This window comes from Engystomops pustulosus, chromosome 2 (genome assembly GCF_040894005.1).
Source record: "Engystomops pustulosus chromosome 2, aEngPut4.maternal, whole genome shotgun sequence".
NCBI classification, from domain to species: domain Eukaryota; kingdom Metazoa; phylum Chordata; class Amphibia; order Anura; family Leptodactylidae; genus Engystomops; species Engystomops pustulosus.
Genome location: NC_092412.1, coordinates 172,435,186 through 172,456,359, shown reverse-complemented (window position 1 = coordinate 172,456,359; position 21,174 = coordinate 172,435,186). Strand labels below are relative to the sequence as shown.

At 42.4% G+C, this 21,174-nt stretch overlaps 1 protein-coding gene and 1 long non-coding RNA gene across 6 annotated transcripts in view; one reads left to right on the top strand and one right to left on the bottom strand.

Moving 5' to 3' along the window:
• ELAPOR1 (endosome-lysosome associated apoptosis and autophagy regulator 1) overlaps window positions 1-21,174 on the bottom strand; it is a 627,159-nt gene that overhangs the window by 201,396 nt on the left and 404,589 nt on the right. The window lies entirely within an intron of this gene.
• The window catches only part of LOC140118882 (uncharacterized), a 60,544-nt gene that overhangs the window by 35,992 nt on the left and 3,378 nt on the right, over window positions 1-21,174 (top strand). The window contains exon 2 of the long non-coding RNA XR_011853281.1: window positions 9,634-9,852. This is a non-coding gene — a long non-coding RNA (uncharacterized lncRNA). The remainder of the gene's footprint in view (window positions 1-9,633; window positions 9,853-21,174) is intronic.

The window sequence follows — 21,174 nt, the reverse complement described above, 5'->3', positions numbered from 1 at the left end:
CTTTTTTACTAGTCTCGGCTCTGTTTTACGGAGATTTGTAACGGGCGGGGGGCAAGCCGGATTAGCTATGCTACCCTGGACAGACATAAAACTGCAGGTGGGGTGAGCCTTCAAGTCCCCAAACTATACCACTCAGTGACCATTTTCATGCGCCTCATTGACTGGCACTATCATAGGGCATCCAAACAGTGGGTATCCCTCGTGAAAGACCTTACTCACCCCCACCTTCGTCTTACCCCATGGCTGCAGCCGATCCAACGATTTACAGGTTTAATACATTCCCTTTTCTCATCATATTTTTTCCAGGAGTGGGACAAGCTGGTGTCAGAGGACTCCTCGGCTAGGCTGAGGGGCCCTCTCACCCACATATTAAACAACCCAGCCTTTCCCTTCGGGTATGGGAAGAAGGAGATTTCTTTGTTGGGAGGAGGTGGCCGACACTTGTATGGGACAGGTAATGAAAGGGGGTTCCCTGCCCACTTGGGATTCCTTGCGGGCCTCCAACCCAGACGTCTCCCTGTCATGGTTAGAATACCAACAGTTGACATAATATGTCAACAGTGACTCAGATTCTAGATTTTGGGCTTCCCCAACTGTCCTAGAGGCCCTTATCGGACTACCATTCCCCCCAGCCCATGTGCTCTCCCAACTGTATGCTATCCTGCTTTCTGACTCCTCCCCAGGGAACCCAGGGTTTGTGGTGGCCTGGGAGACAGAGCTGTCAACTACCCTCAGTGGGATAAGGCCTTTCTATTCTCCCAAAAACTACCACTACCTTGCAGTGCACAGGAGAAGAACTATAAGATGTTATCGCAATGGTACAGGTGCCCCCTCACACTTCACAGAATTTACCCGGGAGTCTCAGAGGTTGCTGGAGGTGTGGTGCGGAGGTGGGATCCATCCTACACATCTGGTGGAGCTGCTCGGTGATCCAAGTCTTCTCTCAGTGTTGCCGGGCACCATCTCCTCCATCAAAAAGGCATCTTTCATCACTTCCTTGCAGCGGCGAGGATAGTGATCCCTCCTCAGTGGAGTGGATACAGGAGCTTCGACACATATGCAGGATGGAGGAGCTGGTGGCCGACGACTCACCGGATCCGGGTAGAGCAAATTCAGCCTGGATGTCATGGGAAGAATATCAGCTGATCCCTGCTTTTCAGGATCTATTTACCTAAACTTTGGGGAAATGTAGTTACAGAGTTGATCAGGAAGCCATCCTACATCACCCTGTCCCCTCCTTGTCTTTTTGTGGTTTGTCTTGTTCTGTTATGTCTGTCTCCCCCTGTCTGACTTAGTGTCTTGATGTACTAACAAAATGGGCGCAGGGAATTTTTATTACAGTTCCACACATCATTATAGTTCATTTTTATATGCTATCTCTTTGTGAAGTTTTGATGATGTTACGTTCAAGCACTGTTCACTCATTCTTTTGAAGTCTACTTTAGCCATGTGTATGTTATCTCTCAATAAACGTGGATTAACATAATAAATTATAGTATATACAGCACTCACAATTTATTAGGTGTCCTAATTTAGCCTTCTCCTAGTAGCATACAGCCACTAGTAATGAACAGGCACTACCCAGTGTCACGGGTGCCCCTGCAATCCACTTATCGGATTGCAGGCACACCTGTGGTATCACACCGCAACAAGACCATCCTGCTTTGCGGCGGGCTCTGGTGAAGACCGGGTGCCACTTAGATTCGAGTCCCAGTTGTCGGCTTGTGTCATTGTCCGTGGTGGTCCTGGGTGTTCTCTGATCCCGAGCCCTGACAGTAAGATCCGGCCATGGACCCCACCAAGGTGCCTCTTCCGAAACTGGCTTATCTTACCACTGTTGTGGTCCGGTAGTCCCAGCAGATTGCTTCGCAAGGACAAGTTAGGACAGCTAGGTCAAGTTACCACCATGCTGCAACAATTGCTTGTCACTCAGCGTCAGATTCCTGCAACTATTCCTGTGACTTCTCTTGCTACCCCAACTTGTCTTCCTTCCGCTGAACCAAGGCCGCTGAACCTGGGCTTTATTACCCAGTACTCCTTGCACATAGAACTCATGCAGTCTCAGTTTGTCACTCAAGGTGTCATTCTTTGTCAGACTCCTCTCCAGGAAGACCCTGGCCTGGGCTACTCCTCTTTGGGACAGAGGCGATCCGGTCATGGCTACGCACACAGCTTTCCTGGCAGAATTCCAGGCTGTGTTCAAAGAACCTGCACAAGCCTCCTCAGCCGAGACAGCACTGCTGAACCTGCACCAAGGGAACTCGTCTGTTGTACAGTTCATTTCTGCACCTTGGCCTCTGAACTCTCCTGGAATGATGCAGCTTTGTCAACGACCTTTACGAAAAGACTCTTTTCTCAAGTTAAGGACGAATTGGCCGCTCGTGATCTGCTGTCTACCCTGAGTGGTCTCATCACCTTAGACACTCAAATTCATGTGTAATTTATGGAGCATGCCGAGGAGTGACATCACAAGCTTCCTTAAGTCCATCCTTGATGTTTACCTTGCCTTCATAAGGAACGCTCTTTATAAGGAAAGACTGTCCTTCTGCGTGCTGCCACGCTCCACCACATCTCTCCTGCTGGGTCTCCCGTGGCTGCAACTCCAAGCAGCGGTCCTTAAATGGAAGATGGGAGAGGTCCTTCATTGATGACCAGAATGTTAGTCCTGCTGTATGGTGGCGCCTCTGCCTGTCCTGACTTTCTCGATGACTCCCAAGCACTTGGAGGGCCTACCTATGTGTTACCAGTACTTTGTCAATGTTTTTTTTCCAAAAGACAAGCAGAAACTTTGCCCCCGCACCATCCCTATGATTGTCCTGTGGACCTTCTGCCAGGTACCTCTCCCCCAAGAGGTCGTGTGTATCCACTTTCAGTTCCAGAGAGAGTATATTAAAGAGAACCTGCACAATGGCTTCTTATGCAAATCCTCCTCTATAGTTGGCGCAGGCTTCTTTTTTTTGTGACCAAGAAGGACGGCTCCCTCCTTCCTTGCATAGACTATTGTGGGCTTAAGAAGGTCATGGTTAAGAACCTGTACCTCCTGCAGTTGATGATGGAGCTCTTTGACTGTTTGCGTGGTTCCAAGGTGTTCTCCAAGCTGGATCTTCGTGGGGCCTACAATCTCATCCAGATCCGCAAGAGCGATGAATGGAAAACAGCGTTTATCATTCATGATGGACATTTCAAGTACCTTGTGATGCCATTTAGACTGTGTAATGCTCTGTCTTCCAAGAATTCGTTAATGACATCTTCAGGGATCTCCTATATATATGTATTCTCTCCGGGTGACAAGGTGTGGTTATCTTCCAGATATGTCCGGCTGAAGATACCTAACTATAAGCTTGGTCCAGGCTTACTAGCTCCCTTTGAGGTGATTAGTCGCATAAGGTGTATAAGCTCCACCTTTCTCCTACAATGCGCATACCGAGCTCTTTCCATGTCTCCCTCCTGAACCACTTCTCTCAGCAATCTCCTCCTCTTTCTCCAGAGACTGATTCCACAGATATCTACAAGGTTAAGGAGGCACTGGACATGAAAACCGTGAGAGATAAGCGGTTCTTCCTTGTTCCCTGGAAGGGGTTCTGGTCTGAGGAGAGATCCTGGGAGCCTGAAGAGAGTAATCTGGACTGTAGTCTCCTCCAAAGATTTCTTCAGACTAAGAAGATGAGGAGGCCAAAGGAAAGGGGGTACTGTCACGGATGCCCCTGCGATCCACGTATTGGATCGCAGGCACACCTGTGCCCCTCTCCGTGGCGGTGCCCAGTCCCTACAACACTCACCTTTCCACACTCCCGCTCCCATCCCAGGTGGGACTCTCAGATCTTAGTGCTATGTGCCTATGAAAAAGCTTCCTCCTGCGTTCCCTGTGCCTGCTCTGATCTCCCAATGTCGGCACACACTTCACAATGCCTGCGACCGACCGGGACACGGAGCCGATGCCGGGGCCACAATGTATCTAAGAGGACCTGCCGGATGGGGGGCGTCGGTATGTTAGTACACTTTTTTTTTTTCTTGACTCAAGTTTAAGCGAGTATATTAGGTATTTTGCACAGCAGAGTTTCAAAATATTTTATTGGTTGTGAAAATCTGAAAACGGTCATTTGTAGAATTTACAGCATTAGGAGGTCACATTCACTTAAATCAAAAGCTATTTCAATCCAAAACATTCTAACAGGCCAAGTTACATGTTATCATGGGAACCCTTCTTTGATATCAACTTCACAATTCTTACATCAATTGAATTTCAATTTGAATTGAAAATGAGTTTTTGGAGAGTTTCTGTGTGAATTTCTTTGCATGATGTCAGAATAGACTCCCATAGCTGTTGTTTTGATGTGAACAGCCTCCAACCTGCATAGATCTTTTGCTTGATGATAGGGATAGGGTTAGTGGGCCCAGACATACATAAAGACTAATTTTTAAACAGTCTTGTTTATTGATGAGTATTGTGCAACCCTGGATGGTACAGATGGATGGAGTAGTGGATGGTTGCTGGATAACCACCATGCCTCAACAAGGCTAGGACGTCAGAAAGGAGGTGGCAGAGTCATGTTTTGGGCCAGAATCATGGGGAGAGAGCTGGTAGGCCCCTTTAGGAGTCCTTGAAGTATGAAAATGACCATGTTTAACTTGGCAATGCTACACAGTGTACATCCTGTGCCATGTATGCTTTCCTTGAACAACCGTTCAAGGAGGAATACTGCTGTGTGGGATGTGTGAAAATTGCTCATCTGGAAGCCCAGATTCTGGATCTAAATGAACAAGTTTCAAGGCTTAGAGCATTTGACAATATACAGCGAAGTTTACTGCTCCTGGAGCACAAACTCTCTGGGAAGATGGGTGTAGGGATGGAACTATGGAGGTGCAGAGTGAGGGGGCAGCTAGTTGGGTAACATGTAGAAGGCGGGGTAGAGGGAAGAGTTGCAGGGAGTCTATTCCTGATCTGGTACACCCCAATAAGTTTGAAGATCTGGTGGATGAGAGGGATATCAGCTCAGGTGTTGCAATGCTGCAGCAGGACATGGCCTCTAGCAACCAGAGGACTGTCTGCTCCAGTAAGAAGGGCAAGGGGAGCACAGTCAAGGTCAGAAAGGTGCTAGTAGTGGGAGATTCTACAATCTGTCACAAAGACCATGCATACCGAACAGTGTGTTGTTTGCCGGGTGCTCAAGTTTGCCATGTTGCGGATTGAATTGACAGATTACCGGGAGGAGCTGGTGAGGAACCAGTGGTTATGGACTTGCACCAATGACCAGTGGTTTGCACCAATGACAAAGTAAGAGGTAGGTAGAAGGTCCTTAAAAATTATTTCAGGGATTTAGGCCATAAGCTCAGGGCAAGGACCTCAAAGGTATTTTTCTCAGAAATACTACCTGTACCACATGCCACACCAGAAAGGCAGTGGAAGATTAGGGAGGTAAATAAGTGGCTCAAAAGTTGGGGTAGGAAGAAGGGCTTTGGGTAAATGGGTTGACTTTGCTGTCGGCTACAGGCTCTACATTAAAGATGGGATGTACCTTAATGGGATGGGTGCAGCTGTTCTGGGGGGGGGGGGGTAGGGCTAGAAGGTTGGAAGAGTGTTTAAACTAGAGATTTGGGGGGAGGGCAACTACATTTGTGAAGGGCAAAAAGACTGGGAAGTGGGAATAGTCATGTTCCATGGGGGAGGAAGGGGGGCTGGATTAAGAACGGGGAATAAGAACAAAAGGAATAGGGATAAGGAAAACCATATAAAGTGCATGTACACAAATGCCAGAAGCCTCACAAACAAAATGGAGAAACTGGAACTCTTAATGTTGGAGTACAAATATGATGGGTATCAATAAGACATGGCTCGACAATAGCTATGATTGGGCTGTTACTATAGATGGTTATAGTCTTTTTAGAATTAATTGTATAAATAAAAAAGGGGGAGGGGTTTGTTTATAAGTGAAATCTTGCCACAAGCCTGACCTGCAAGATGACATTGGTGATGCAAAAGAAAAGAAAATGAGGAGTCCCTATGGGTGGAGATAAGGGGAGGGAAAAAGAATAATAAAATATTACTAGGTTTGTTATAAGGCTCCAAATATAATGTAGGCAGCAGAGGAAATGCTGATAAGTCAAATGGATGCCGCTTCTAAACAAAAGACAACAAAAGACAATTACCTGTCGCAACCAGCGAGCCAACAAGAGAGGAGGCACTGCTGGACCTTATCCTAACCAACTGACAGGGTATCCAAATTACAGGTTGGGGGGAACCTGGGTAATAGTGATCATAATATAATTGTTTTTCTATTACGCTTTACTAAGAGCGTTAGTGGATGGGCAACCAACACTCTAAACTTCAGGAGGGGAAATTTTCACCAACTAAGGGACCTTAGAGGCATAAACTGTGTAAGAGATTAGGTCCGGGATTGTCATCTCCTGGGGAAGACCAGCACAATTCACCAGCACAAGTAAATTCACTGCAACCCACTTTTATTCAGCAGTAAAACAAAATAAACAAACTTGCAAAAATAAAGCCTAAGCCTCTCCGACACTAACTACACTTCACCAGGTGCTGGCCTACTGCCAGGCACCCTAAAAACTCACAGGGGGTCATTTACTAATGGCCCGATTCGTGTTTTCCCGACGTGTTACCCGAATAATTCCGATTTGCGCCGATTGTACCTGAATTGCCCCGGGATTTTGGCGCACGCGATCGGATTATGGCGCATCGGCGCCGGTATGCGCGCAACGTAAATCGGGGGGCGTGGGCGAACGAAAACCCGACGGATTCGGAAAAACCGCCGCATTTAAAAACCGAAAATGTGTCACTCGGGACGCGCTTACCTTCACCTGGTCCAGCTCGGTGTATTCCGGAGCGTTCAGATGATTTTCAGCGCAGCAGCGCCACCTGGTGGACGGCGGAGGAACTACCTTCATAAATCCCGTCTGGACCCGAATCCTGTTCAGAGAATGCGCCGCTGGATCGCGAATGGGCCGGGTAAGTAAATCTGCCCCACAGTGTTAGTTTACTGCCACAGCTCCACAGGCCTTTGACGCAGCCTGTTTCGTCCCCAGGGTGGAGCCAATCTGGGAGGCCTGCACCAGGTAGTTAAACAGGACTTCCTTCTGGATGCAAATTAATCCTCATTAATGGCAAAACACCCAGCTTTCCCACATCCCTCCAGCAATACATTCATTCTATATCAAAATCTGCTACAGTGGCAGCTACCCTGCCACAACTGGGACAATGTTCTCAAAGACAAAAGCAACCCCCGCCCCCCCGAAAAAATATTATAAATATTCTAAAATAGGCCTGTGAGAAACACATATCATATGGGAAAAAGCACAAGAGGAACATGAAAAAGCCAACGTGGCCAACTAGTCTTGTAAGGAGAGCAATAAGCAAGAAAGATAAGGCATTTAAGGTGCTAAAACACGAAGGTAACGATGAGGCATTACAGGATTAGAGAGAAAAATGAATCCTGTAAGCAGATAAAGGCCTCAAAAATAGAAACTGAGAAATATTGCCGGGGAGAGCCAAAATAATCCCAAATTATTTTTCAAGTATATAAATGATAAGAAACTAAAAACGGAGAGTGTGGGCACTCTAGGGAATAACAAGGGGGTCAAGGTGGAAGGAGATGAGGAAAGGGCCAAAGACAGCCTTTTTGACTGTCTTTAACCAAGAAAATCTCCTGATGGATGACACGATGAGGAATTATGTGAATTATCTTTGGAATGTTAACAGTTTAACCCAGGAAGAGGTAAGGCACCGCCTCACAGCCACTAAGATAGACAAATCACTGGGCCCAGATGGCATACATCCCCGGGTTCTACATGAACTATGTACCGTGATAGACAGACCTGTATTTTTAATATTTGAAGATTCCCTGAGGACTGGTTATATTCCACAGGACTGGCGCATAGCAAAATACCAATATACAAAAAAGGATCAAAAAGAGCAACCAAGATTATTAGGGGAATGGGGGGACTAGAAAACAATGACAGATTACGAAAATTGGGATTATTCAGTTTAGAAATATAGACGACTGAGGGGAAACCTCATTTCAATGTACAAATACCTAAACGGGCAGTAAAGGATCTCTCCAAAGATCTTTTTATATCTAGAGGGGGCATCCTCTACGCCTAGAGGAGAAGCATTTCTACCATCAACATAGACAAAGGTTCTTTACTTTAAGAGCAGTGAGACCATGGAACTCTCTGCCTCAGGAGGTTGTCATGGTGGACTCTATGTACATGTTCAAATGAGGCCTGGAGAGGAAAAATATCACGGGTTATGGGGAAAATCATTTATTTAATTCTTAAAGGTTGGACTTGATGGACTTGTGTCTTTTTCCACTCTTATATACTATGAAACTATGAGGTACTTATAAGGACAACCATTTCAGATTTCCACCTGTCCCTAATAATTGGAGACTCTACTACACACCACTTTGCCCTGGCAAGGGCGATTGTTGCTGTCCCTGCCTAGTGTATTGACCATAAGGCGAGTAGCAAGCTCTCCTTAGCTATCTCCTGTGTGTAATGGCATGTGGACATGTGACCCTGCTCTAATACTGCAAAGAGATTGGAGACCGCCATACCTGTAAAAATTCGGTACAGACCCAAACTGTGAGGTTTGGGTCCACTAATAGCTAACATTTCACCTCTAAGAGAGCTATCAAATGTAAATTTTACATTTTATAATACAACACATCAAATTTATAACAAAAATCATTTCAAAATCAGAGAATGAAAAAAAATCAAGTACTCTAAACAATCAAACAAATTTATACAATAGTTAGACAGATTTTAGTTAAACAGTGTTTGGGTTTTAAAACTGTAAAAAATAAAATTCTAAAATTATTTAGCATAAAAAATATACTGGAAAGTGCTGGGTAGGCAACCCCAAAACAATACTATTCTTCTGACTATTTTAACCCAAAAAATTTCGATAAAGATCTGGAGTGGAGTACATAGAGATTGGTAATGCAGAACGAGAACTTGTAGGTGGCATTGTCAGCATCTGACTGGATTACTGTTGTGCATGCTACTTAGCCACATTTACACGGTGTGTAGTAAAGGACATATATAGCCTTTGGTCATAATTACAAATCCAGACAGTGGCCTGATACTGACATGCTTATAAAAGGCTGAGACAGCTTTGGAAGAGTTATAATGATGGCTTTCTGTGTGTGTTCAGGCAGTACATAGAAATTAGAAAAAGTGCAGGATATTGCGATATCGTTTGGACTTATAGTAGTAAATTACAGTTTAAATATTCTCACCTTGTCAGGTAATGATAGGGTATGTTATACAATCTGTATGATGTCAGATGCAGCTCGTTGGAAGTAACCGATATTCCTTGGAGTGGAAGGATAAAGCATAAAGTATATGACACACAATTAGCTATTTAAAGAACAACAGAATCGCTGATTGGTCAATTAACAAAGTGAGTATTCAACATGACACATTGTGCAAAGTAAACTAAATTATATAATACAAGAATCTGTATGTAGAATAAAAAGTGCATAATTAAAGAATATATTGTAATGGACAACATACATAGTGTAAAGTGACATAGTGCGCACAAAAACAAAGGCAAGTCCCGCCCAACTGTGTGCTAACCTGACCCACATCTTTTCCATTCATTCATAAATTCAGATTGTCCAGTTGGAACCACCTGTTGAAGGGCGACTAGTATGGCAGATAACCGGAAGTGGGATGTGCACCCACTAGACGACCGGAAATGGCAAGTGTGCAGGCAAATTCGAACTGCCCGGCAATGAGTGCACAGGCGTATTATGGACTGAAGAATTAGCGGTGGTCATCTTGGATCAGGGCAACTCTATGTTTCTAGGACCAACCACAAGGATTTACAAGGTAACTATAATAATACTGATGGTATAAGTGCACGTAGACTCCCGATCGCCCATCAATTGTCTAGAAAGGAGATACAGTACCGAGAACCCAATACGTGTAGTCGCCACATGGGATGAGAATCCCACCTCATATTGCTGCCATGAAGGTCAATAGATTTGACATAGGGCTGGATTAGAAATGGAGCATTATTGGATAGGAGACGTGGATGTGATACGGTCCATCTGATGGGGGTCTTGATACATGTCTTGAAATTTGTAAAGTTAAAGACAAAATGTATTAGCTGGTTAAAGGGATTCTCCCGATTAGTTACAGTATAGACGGGAAAAACAAGGGAAATTGCAGGAAGTCTCAGGTGTCAACAGTCAGTCATGTGTTCACAGTACTCTAGATGATACTTATAATATTGTATTCAATGTTCAGACCATGTGGTTGCAAGGTATTGAGGCGATGTATCCATTTTAGTTCACATTTTCTTAATAAATGTGCCCTATCGCCACCTCTTTTTAAAGGGAACCTGTCACCAGGAGACCCATTTTTAGCACTCCCCCAGTCCCCACAGAGCATAGTACATACACTGCCAAAGTGTTTTTGTATTAAAAATTTACAGTTTTACAGAAAAAAATAAATGTTATATTGTACCTTTCATTAGCATCTGCTGTGTGACTAGGCAGTTGCCAATTGGGAGGGGCTGGAAAGGAGCAGTGTCCCCCCCCCACCCTTGGGAAACATGTGACCTTTTCAAATATATGAATAACTCCCCTCACTCGGGATTGGCTGTAGAAGAGCAGGGGGCGTCGCTAAGCCAAGTGATGGGTGTTTTCATATATTTGAAAAGGTCACATGGAGAATCTGTTCCCCAAGGACGGGGGGAGGGGGGGAACTGCTCCTTTCCAGCTCCTCCCAAAAGGCAACTGCCTAGTCACACAGCAGATGCTAATGAAAGGTACAATATAACAGATCTTTTTTTCTGTAAAACCAATTTCTAATACAAAAACATTTTGGCAGTGTATGTACCATGCTCTGTGGGGACTGGGGGAGGGCTAAAAATGGGTCTCCTGGTGACAGGTTCCCTTTAAGGGAAGAATGTGATCGATTAAAGTAAAACATAATTGAGATTCATTGTGTCCTTTTTCAAAAAAATGTCAGCTGACTGGTAGGTCTTGTCTTTTCTGATGAGTGGTGTATCTATGGTGTGTGATCCTAACTTTAAATTCATTGGTGGTCTCACCAATGTATTTTAATTCACACAAACAGCTGAGCATGTAGATTACATAATCACTGTTGCAAGTGAGATAATGGGGCTTATTTACTAAGGGTCCCGCGGAGCGCACTTTCGTCGGACATCCCGACAATTTCCACTTTTTAATTTACCATTAAGGGACTCTGTTGGTCTTTAAATAGCTGGTTGTGTGTCATACACCTTATGCTTGAAAAAGGTTTAGCATTACACCAAAATGTCGATTTGATGAAATAAAGACTCACACTCTTACACACATTCTCTGGCTGCCTGCCTCTTCACTGAGCATATCTACCTATCTATATATACCTTTAGTACAGCACAACACATAAAGGGACAACTTGTGATTGATCTGTAGATTGTGTCTGTGTGGAAAGGGGAATCAACTGTGAGCAGAGAGAGGAGAGGGGGTGTCTCTCTCCCTCCATAGTCAGCTCCTCAGTGAAGATGGAATGTGCCTAGCAACAGCTATCTAAGGAGTCACAAACAACAGGGAGAAGGCTGCAGAATACAAGAAGAAGGAACAAGATCCGGGTAACTAATGCAATTGCAAAAGCACTTAAAATTACCTGTCCTACAACATATCAAATGTTTTTTTAAATGATGGTGACTCTTTAACCCCTTACCGACATGTGATGTAATAATACGTCACATGTTGGGTGCAAGTGCATGGAGAGGGCTCACGGGCTGAGCCCTCTCCGTAGCCGGTAAGTTTTTGCTGCATATTGCAGCAAAGGCTTACTGGTAACACCCGCGATGGATGCGGTTTCAAAAAGATGGCGTTGCCATCTTGCTTAGGATCGTTGCTCCCCGTAATGTTATTGTACGTTATCTTCCAAAGACCCGAGGATGCATCAGGTTAACCTATTCATTACAATGTGCTACCAGCACATTGTAATGAATGAGGAGTAAAATCCCCATACACTGCCATACTGTATGGCAGTATATGATAGGATCGTACAGACAACCTAGGGTTAAAGTACCCAAAGGTGTCTGAAAAATAGTAAAAGTAAAAATAAAATAAAAGTAGAAAAAAATGATAATAAAAAAACCTAAAAACTCAAATCACCTCCTTTCCCTAGAAGGATCTATCAAAATATAATAACGGTTTTTCACTGAGTTTAACCCCGTAATGGAAAATCGCGCCCAAAGTCTTTTTTTTTTGCCATTTTTTTTCCATTTAAAAAAAAAAGAATTATATTAAAAGTGATTAAAATGTCGTACAGGCATACAAATTATAACATTGTAAACATCATCAAAAGTCGCAAAAAATGACACCTCCCAAGGATCTATATACCAAAGTATAAAAAAAGTTATTGGCAAAATCCCCCAAAAATTTGGTATCCCCATAATTTTACTGACCCAAAGAATAAAGTAGACATGTCATTTGGGGCGTACAGTGAAATCCATAAAATTCAAGCCCACAAGAATACGGCACAAATGCGTTTTTTTTCCCAATTTCACTGCATTTGGAATTTTTTTCCCACTTCCGAGTACACGGCATGGAATATTAAATACCTCCATTTTGAAGTGTAACTTGTTATGCAGAAAATAAGCCATAACATAGCTCTGTACATGGAAAAATAAAAAAGTTATAGATTTTTGAAGGTGGGGAGTGAAAAATGAAAATGCAAAAATGAAAAAGGGCAGCGGCGGGAAGGGGTTAAAACTAGTTCCAAAGTTTGTTCACTGTGTGTGAACCTCAAAAAGTTGAATAACTATGGAAGTCTGTAGGGGTCAATCTTTACGATCAAGTGTTGTAGAGGCTGGCAGCAGCCATCTTCTTGGTTTGCTTATGCCCATAATGACTAATGAAGTTTTTCTATGAAAGCCTGTATGTACTTTTCACGGTAAGTATAATTAGGGAATGATGGTGGCCATATTTATGTTGGTTTATTTTTGTACTGGTTAAAACTGTCAAAGTGACAATATTTCTACGGAGGATATATAGATGATCTGTTTCTAATTTGGGAGGGGGATGCTAAATCTTTACAACATATGTTAAACCAAACAACATAGGGAATCAAGTTTATACTCAGTTTCAGCTGCAAACAAATTAAGTTCTAGGATCTCCAAGGAACTTAATAATCCTTAATTATATTTCAAGGGTACCCTTTTCTTTAAATATGGAGCTCAAAATCTCAGACTGTTCCTTAAAATCTTTGGTTTTTGCACAGTTTTTTCAGATCCTTAAAGGGGTTTTCCCACAAAGACAAGTTAGGCCCCTCCATGGGATAGGGCCTAACTTACTGATCAGTGGGAGTCTCAGCGCTGAGACCCCACGGGATCACGACAACGAAGGGTCCGAGGGACCCCTTGCTGCTCCTCAGACTAATGGAGCAGACGGCCGCGGATGACCGTTCTGCTCCATTAATCTCTATGGAGGTGACGGAGATCTCCGTCTGAGTGTAATCTGTAACTGATAGAGACAAATTGTCATCAGTGAGGGGTAGGATAAAGACCAGGACAGGCCAGGCCAGCACAAAGGTAGAAGGTCTAAGCTACGACTGAGTTATTCGGGAAGTGATGTCTATATCTCCCTTATGGCAGCCCTGGAGTGGAATACATTTTTTGCACGGTATAGTAACATGCAACAGGAGACTCTAATAGAGAACTGCAGCTTCCACAGTTTGGACACAGCTCCATCTCAATTATCCCAACCTGCATCTACTACCAGGCTGGTGCTTTTTATTCTTTAGGACCACTCTCCATGACCACTCCAGTACCAGAATCCGAATCTGCTGTTGAATTGTTTAGGTCTGTTGCCTTCTACCTGTTGTTCAATAAAGAACCGTGAGTTCTCCTTCTGATCCCTGGATATGGTTGTCACGGGCTTCCCCATCCGTTACCCAGCGACCTATCTTACAGACACTCAGGGGTTTCCCCAGGGAGATCCAGTACATGAGTCTCTCCCTCCATATTTCTTGCACACACCACCTGCTGGAGACCTACCAGGCTGTAGGAAAGCCCTAGGCCACAATCGCCAACCACTCCAGTATTCTGAGCTGTGAAGACTTAGTAATGGTTGTCATCTGTAAGATAGCCAATATTACTAAGGCTAGCACCAATAACCCAAATAATTACCCCGACACCCACCACCACCAGCTGTTCCAGGCAAAACCGGGTACTGGCAGGAATAGGCCAAGATGCTCAGGCCTTGCTGTGGCAGCAAGCTGGTTTTGGCTGGAGGAGGAAAATTAGGGGAATACAGCACAATTGTATTCCCATTTATGTGGCTCCCCATATTTTTGCAATAGTAAAGTTTTTAATATAGATCATTAAATAAAACAGTAGAGTCATACAGTGTGCGTGGGCAGAACGCACAGATCCAAAGATGAAAAGGATGCAGCAGTGATCACCAGAGCATGGGAGGTAAGTAATGAGATATATTCTTTTTTATTGAGAGGGCTAAGGTGACAATAGGGGGAGGATGCTACGGAACATCTCATTAGTGAGAATGCTGCCCCCTTTGCTAAATCCAGTAGGAATATATTAGGTTATATTTTAGTATTTGGGTTCTCCATGCAGTGTCATCGATGTTGACAATCAGAACTTACCCAACATTGCCCAAATCTGTGCCTGTTACAAAAGGTGTGGAGGATATATAAACAACTAATGGAGATATGCCCCTGGACTGGGTTCAGCCCATCTAGGGGAGTTATATTTGTTAGAGGATATGAGGGTGGATGGGGTATTTACAACAGCTATATGATGGATCTGTATTAAAAATGTTTCCAGTAGCTGGAAGAGGAGTTTGAGATTCCCAGGTCTATGTTTTTTCATTACCTGCAGCTGCGGCATATTATATAGGCCCAAGGATCGGAGGGGAAAAGTTATTAAAGGGAACCTGTCACCAGGGCCCTAATTTTCACTAAAGACAGACTGTAAAAGCCCATGACACCTGCATTGCAAAAATGTCTCTCTGCCCTTGCATTTGCATTTCAATATAATTGTGTTTTACAACTTATTCTTGCATCCTGACAAAATCCTGGGGTAGTCACAGAAGCTGGACTTTGGTTTGGATGCATTTCAAAAAACAACATGTGACATGTCTGAACTGCAGGCTGCCTCTATCTTTGTGCTCCTGTACAGCTTGTCCCTCCCCCACTGATGTCAGCTCACCAGGCTGTGACCTCTGAGAAGGAGCAGGAGGTGGAGCTGTACAGGAGGAGTCAGTAACACAGACAAGTCACATGTTGTTTTTTGAAATGCATCCAAACCAAAGTGCAGCCCCTGGGACTCCCCCAGGACTTTGTCAGGATGCAAGGTAAGTTATTACACACAATTATATTGTAATGCAAATACTTAAAAAAGGCAGAAAGGCATATTTGCACTGTAGGTGTAATTAGCTTCTGCAACCTGTCTTTAGTGAAAATGAGGTCTCTGGTGACAGGTTCCCTTTAAAATGCTGTTATATTGCATGACATTATCCTTTTACACAGCTATTCCTGAAATGTATGCATTAATCAATTTGTATTTGGCTGTTTGAATAAAAGTTACCGGATTTAAAAAAAAAATAAAAAACAAAGATTTTTGTGAAAATCTGGAAATTTAAGCCCCGTCACATTGCAATAAAACATTTTGAAAATTATGAAAACATGAAGCAGGCATATGAAAAATTTTGGTTAGTAACTAAATTGGCTGGTACAACTGTCTGAGAAGGAGATTAATTAGAATATTGAAAACGATACAATACAAAATCATAGCAAAATTAAAATTTTTTAGTTTTCTAAAAAAAAATAATCTTAAAATCACTTTAGTAAGTTAAAGTGCTCATAAGTTATAACCAAACCAAGGACCGCATGTCAGATTACAAAAAATTCAAACAACCGCCTTTTCCCTAGACCTGATAGAATAATAAATGAACAGTAAAAATCATAAACATGTAAAGTATCCCCGGGTCTAAAAATGTCTTATCAAAATATAATAATGGTTATTCCTGAAGCAGAAGATGTAGAAATGAACATTTTTTTTTTGTACAGAAGGTTTTAATTATTTTAAATGTATTAACCCCTTCCCGACATTTGACGTAATAGTACTGCATCGCGGGAGGTGCGTTCCCGCAAAATGCAGTACTATTACGTCAAGCTTCTGGCGCCGGCTCCTGAACGGAGCCGGCGCCAGAAGCTGCGGGTGTCGGCTATATATTATAGCTGACACCCGCCTCTAACACCCGCGATCGGAGATTTCTCCGATCGCGGGTGTTAACCCCTAACACGCCGCGGTCGCGCTGACCGCGGCGTGTTAGAGGCATTTAAAGATAATCAAACCTGAATCGGACCTCCCGCGGCGCTTACCGGGGGGGTCCGCTGCTCCGATCGCAGCCCCGGGACTGCCGGTGCCCGGGGCTGCGAGATCTTGATCCGGAAGCCGGGTCCCTGCCTTCTGGCAGGACCCGGCTGTAAGACACTGGGCATGCGCAGCATGCTCAGTGTCTTACATTACACAGTGCAATACATCTGTATTGCACTGTGTAACCTGTAAAAAAGCTTGAACAAGTGATCAGAAGATCACTTGTTCAAGCTTAGATGTCATTAACTGTAAAAAAAAGTAAAAATAAATAAATAAAGGTTTTTTACAATAAAAATAAATAATAAAAGAAAGTGAAAGTCCCCCCAAACACCACATTTCCCTTTACACAAGTAATAAAGTATAAAAAACACTAAATCACGAAAAAAACCCACTTATTTGGTATCGCTGCGTCCGTAACAATCTGTACAATAAATCCTAATCATAATCGGACCCGCACGGTGAACGTGGTAAAAAAAAACAAACCAAAAACTTGCCAAAAATTTAAACTTTTTATCAAATTGCTTTACAAAAAATGTTCTAAAAAGTGATCCGAAAAAGTTACATGCACCAAAATGATACCAATATAAAGAGCAACTTGTCACGCAAAAAATAAGCTTACAACCAGCTCCGTAAACCAAAAAATACTATAGTTATGCTGCTATAAAAATGGCAATACTAAAACAAATGCAATTTTTTCTATTCTAGTTTTCCTTCAATAAAATTGGACAAATAAAAATAAAACTATATAAATGAGGTATCACCGTAATCGTAGTGATCCGTAGAATAAAGATAATATATTATTGTTATGCTACAGGGAACACCCCCCCCAAAAAAAATGCTAAAAATACAAAACAAGAATTGATGATTTTATTTTCCTCCACACGTAAAAAGTTAATAAAATTGCTTCAATAAGCTAAAAACCCACTAAAATTAAGGTTTTTTTACAGTGCATCTCGTCTCGCAAAAAATAAGCTCTTATTTGTCTAAATTGCTTAAAAAAATAAATAAAGATTGTATAGCCTATTCCCAATGAGCGTTGTTATAGAACGGTGCGGCGGGTAGTGACTTGCCAACACCGGTCAGGGTAAGACGGCGGCTGTTCACTGATCGGGGTAAGATGGCGGCTGTTCCTGACAGCCATCCATCCTGCCCCATGGACCAGAAGGGTTACGTTCCCCCCACACACCCCCAGTTTATTATCGCTGCTATTGGCTCATCAATTCAGACGAGCCAATAGCAGCGAATTTACTTATGATGTCAGTAATACTGGTCACCATGTCTGTAGACACGGTGATCGGGGCAGGGTGGCGGCTGTTCCTGACAGCCACCAATTTTGCCTTGTGGTCCAGAGGGGTTTTGTTGCCCCCCTCTGTCCATGTTTGCCGCTATTGGCTGGTCGATTTGGTCCAGCCAAAAGCAGCAGTATTCGTCACAATGGGCATCGCTAAGGTGAATAAGAGCAACACTTGGCAATAATTTCCTTACTAAAACGAAGAAAAGTGCTGGCCGTGCACATTGTTCAGATGATGCTGTACAACTCTTACGAGCTGTTCCAATGTGCATGTCCTGCCGTATCATTTCTCCGTTTTCAAGAGGAAGATATTAGGAAACTAATATTGGGACAAGAAGGATGGGGCCCCAGTACCTCTGGTTTAGATGTTCCTGTGTTTTGCCAGGACAGCATTTTCCCGGTGAATTCTGCTGCTTCTAATGGTAGGACTCAATAAAGAGTCTGTTCCAAAAGAGAAGTTAGGATGGACACTACATACTAAGGATGGACACTACATACTACTAAGAGACCTGCGACAACTCCAGAGTGACAAAAGTTTAGTTGGTCCCTTGATATATACTACCTCCTTATACACTAGACATTCACAATTCACGCCCAACCTATTGTGAATTAATTTTGGTAAAATGAATAATTGTAACAACTGTTAGGTCCCGTTGCTCCCTATACCCCTCCATTATTTCATAAGGGGCGCCACATAACGGGCACTGAACTTTCCAGAAATAATTGAAATTTCCATCTTGGACTCCATTGCACATCATATTTGGAAACCATCTATATGTTCAAAATGCTCATTTCACCACGTGTATTACACTACACCACATATTACACCTTGCTATATTCCCCCAAGGGGTGTACATAATAAGGGTCACTTTTCGTGTTTTCCTCTGTTTGTACCACTACGGCTCTCCAAATGTATCCTGACACATGTGAAGGATTTCTTGCAAATTTGGCCTCTAAAAGACAAACATCCCTCTTTTCCTCTACTGTGCGCCCATAATGCATTTTATATGCACATGTGGGGTACTTCTACACTCGGGAGAAATAGTTTTACACCTTTTTTGGGGTTATTTAATATATTATCCCTTGTGGCTTACATAAATTAGGGGTAAAGTGACATTTATAGGAAAATTTTCACCTTTTTAATGATTCGGGCCTAATTGGATCATTCACCTGTAGGGGCAAATACATATATTACACATTGCAAAATTCTCTAAGGGGTGTGCATTCAAAGATTAGGGTCACTTTTCGGATTCTTCTCTGTTTTATACCACTAGGGTTCTCCAAATGCATGTCAAACATTTCTGTCAAATTTGGCTTCTAAAAGGCAAACATTCCCCTTTCCTTTTACTGTGCGCCCATACAACATTTTATATACACATGTGGGGTACTTCTACACTTGAGAGAAATAGGTTTACACATTTTGGGGGGTTATTACATTTTTTTATCCCTTGTGGCTATATAAAATTAGGAGTAAAATGACCTTTATAGGAAAATGTTCACCTTTTATCTATTTAAGTCCTAATTAAATCAAACACCTTTACGGACAAATACACATATTACACCTTGTTAAATTCTCTAAGGGGTGTGCTTTCCAAAATGGTGACACTTGTTGGGGTTCCCCTCTGTTTTGGTACCACTACGGCTCTCTAAATGCATCCTGACACATGTAAAGGATGTCTGTCAAATTTGGCTTCTAAAAGGCCAACGCCCCTCTTTCCCTTCTGAGCTTCACTGCGTACCCATACAACATTTGATTTGCATGTGTGGGGCAATTTTATACTCGGAAGAAATGCTAGTACACATTTTTTGGGGTTGTTTCATCTTTAATGCCTTATGGGATACAAAAATTAGCCGTAAAAGTGACTTTTTTGGGAAAATGTTCACCTTTTTCCTTTTAGGGACCTAATTGAAGCAAACACCTGTAGAGGAAAATACACATATCACACCTTGCTGAATTCTCCAAAGGGTGCACTTTCCAAAATGGTGACACTTGTTGGGGTTCCCCTCTGTTTTGGTACCACTAGGGCTCTCCAAATGCATCCTGACACATGTAAAGGATGATTGTCAAATCGGGCTTCTAAAAGGCCAAAGCCCCTCTTTCCCTTCTGAGCCCTACTGTGTACCCATACAACACTTTATATGCAAAAGTGGTGCAGTTCTGTGCTTAGGAGAAATAGTTTTATACATTTATGGGGTTGTTTCATCTTTTATCCCTTGTGGCTTACAAAAATTTGGGGTAAAAGTGACTTTTTTGAGAAAATTTTCACCTTTTTTCACTTTTGGGGCCTAATTGAATCAAACACCTGTTGGGGAAAATACACAAATTACACGTTGCTAAACTCTCCAAGGGGTGTACTTTCCAAAATGGTGTCTCTTGTTGGGGCTTTCCTCTGTTTTGGTACCATTATGGCTCTCCAAATGCATCCTGACACATGAAAACTTTTTCAGCCATATTTGCCCTGCAAAAACGAAACAATGCTCTTTCCATTCCAAGTGCCCCCATGTGCCCGTACAGCAGGGTACAGTGACAAAATGGGTATTGGCATACTCAGGAGGAATTGCCCTCAACATTGTAAAATGCATTTTCCTTTTTAACCCATTGTGAAGGTGCAAATTTTAGTGTTCAATGAATCTATAGTGAGATAAAATTACATTTCTCTAATTTCACTTTCATTTATCTTTCACCCTCATGAAACGCTCAAAGGGTTAACAAAATTCCCAAAGGTTGTTTTGAATATTTTGAGGGGTGTAGTTTCTAAAATGGTGTAATTTGTGGGGGTTTTCTGTCATGTAGGCCTTATAAAGTCACTTCTAACTAAATTGACCCTCCAAAAGTAGGTTTTGATGATTTTCGTGAAAATCTGAAAAATTGCACCTAAAGTTATAAGCCTCCTAACATCCTAAATAAAGGAAAAGATGTTTGAAAAATGATGCCAAGTTAAAGCAGACATATGGAAAATGTTAGTTATCAAGTTATTTTAGTGATATGACCAACTTTCCAAAAAGTAGAAAATTTTGAATTTGGAAAACATTGTTTTTCTCAAAATTTTTGCCAAATTTCCATTTATTTCATAAATAAATACTAAATATATTGATTAAATTTCTCAACCAGCATGAAGTACAATGTGTCACGAAAAAACTATCTCAAAATCAACTGGATATGTTAAAGCGTTCCAAAGTTATAACCACTTAAATAGACACATGTCAGATTTTAAAAAATGGGCCGTGTCAGGAAGGTGAAAAGTGGCTTCAGCGTTAAGGGGTTAAAACACAATAAAACCTATGTAAATTTGATATCTCTGTACCGAGCCAAAGAATAAAAGAGAGGTGTCATTTGGAGCAAACAGTGAAACCTGTAAAAACGAAGACCATAAGAAATAGCCTAAATGCATTTTTTCACTTCCAGTACATGGCATTGGAATATTAAATATTGTAACTTTAAAATACAATTTGCTACACAGCTTAAAAGTTTTTTGAAGGTGGGGAGTGAAAAATTGAAAAA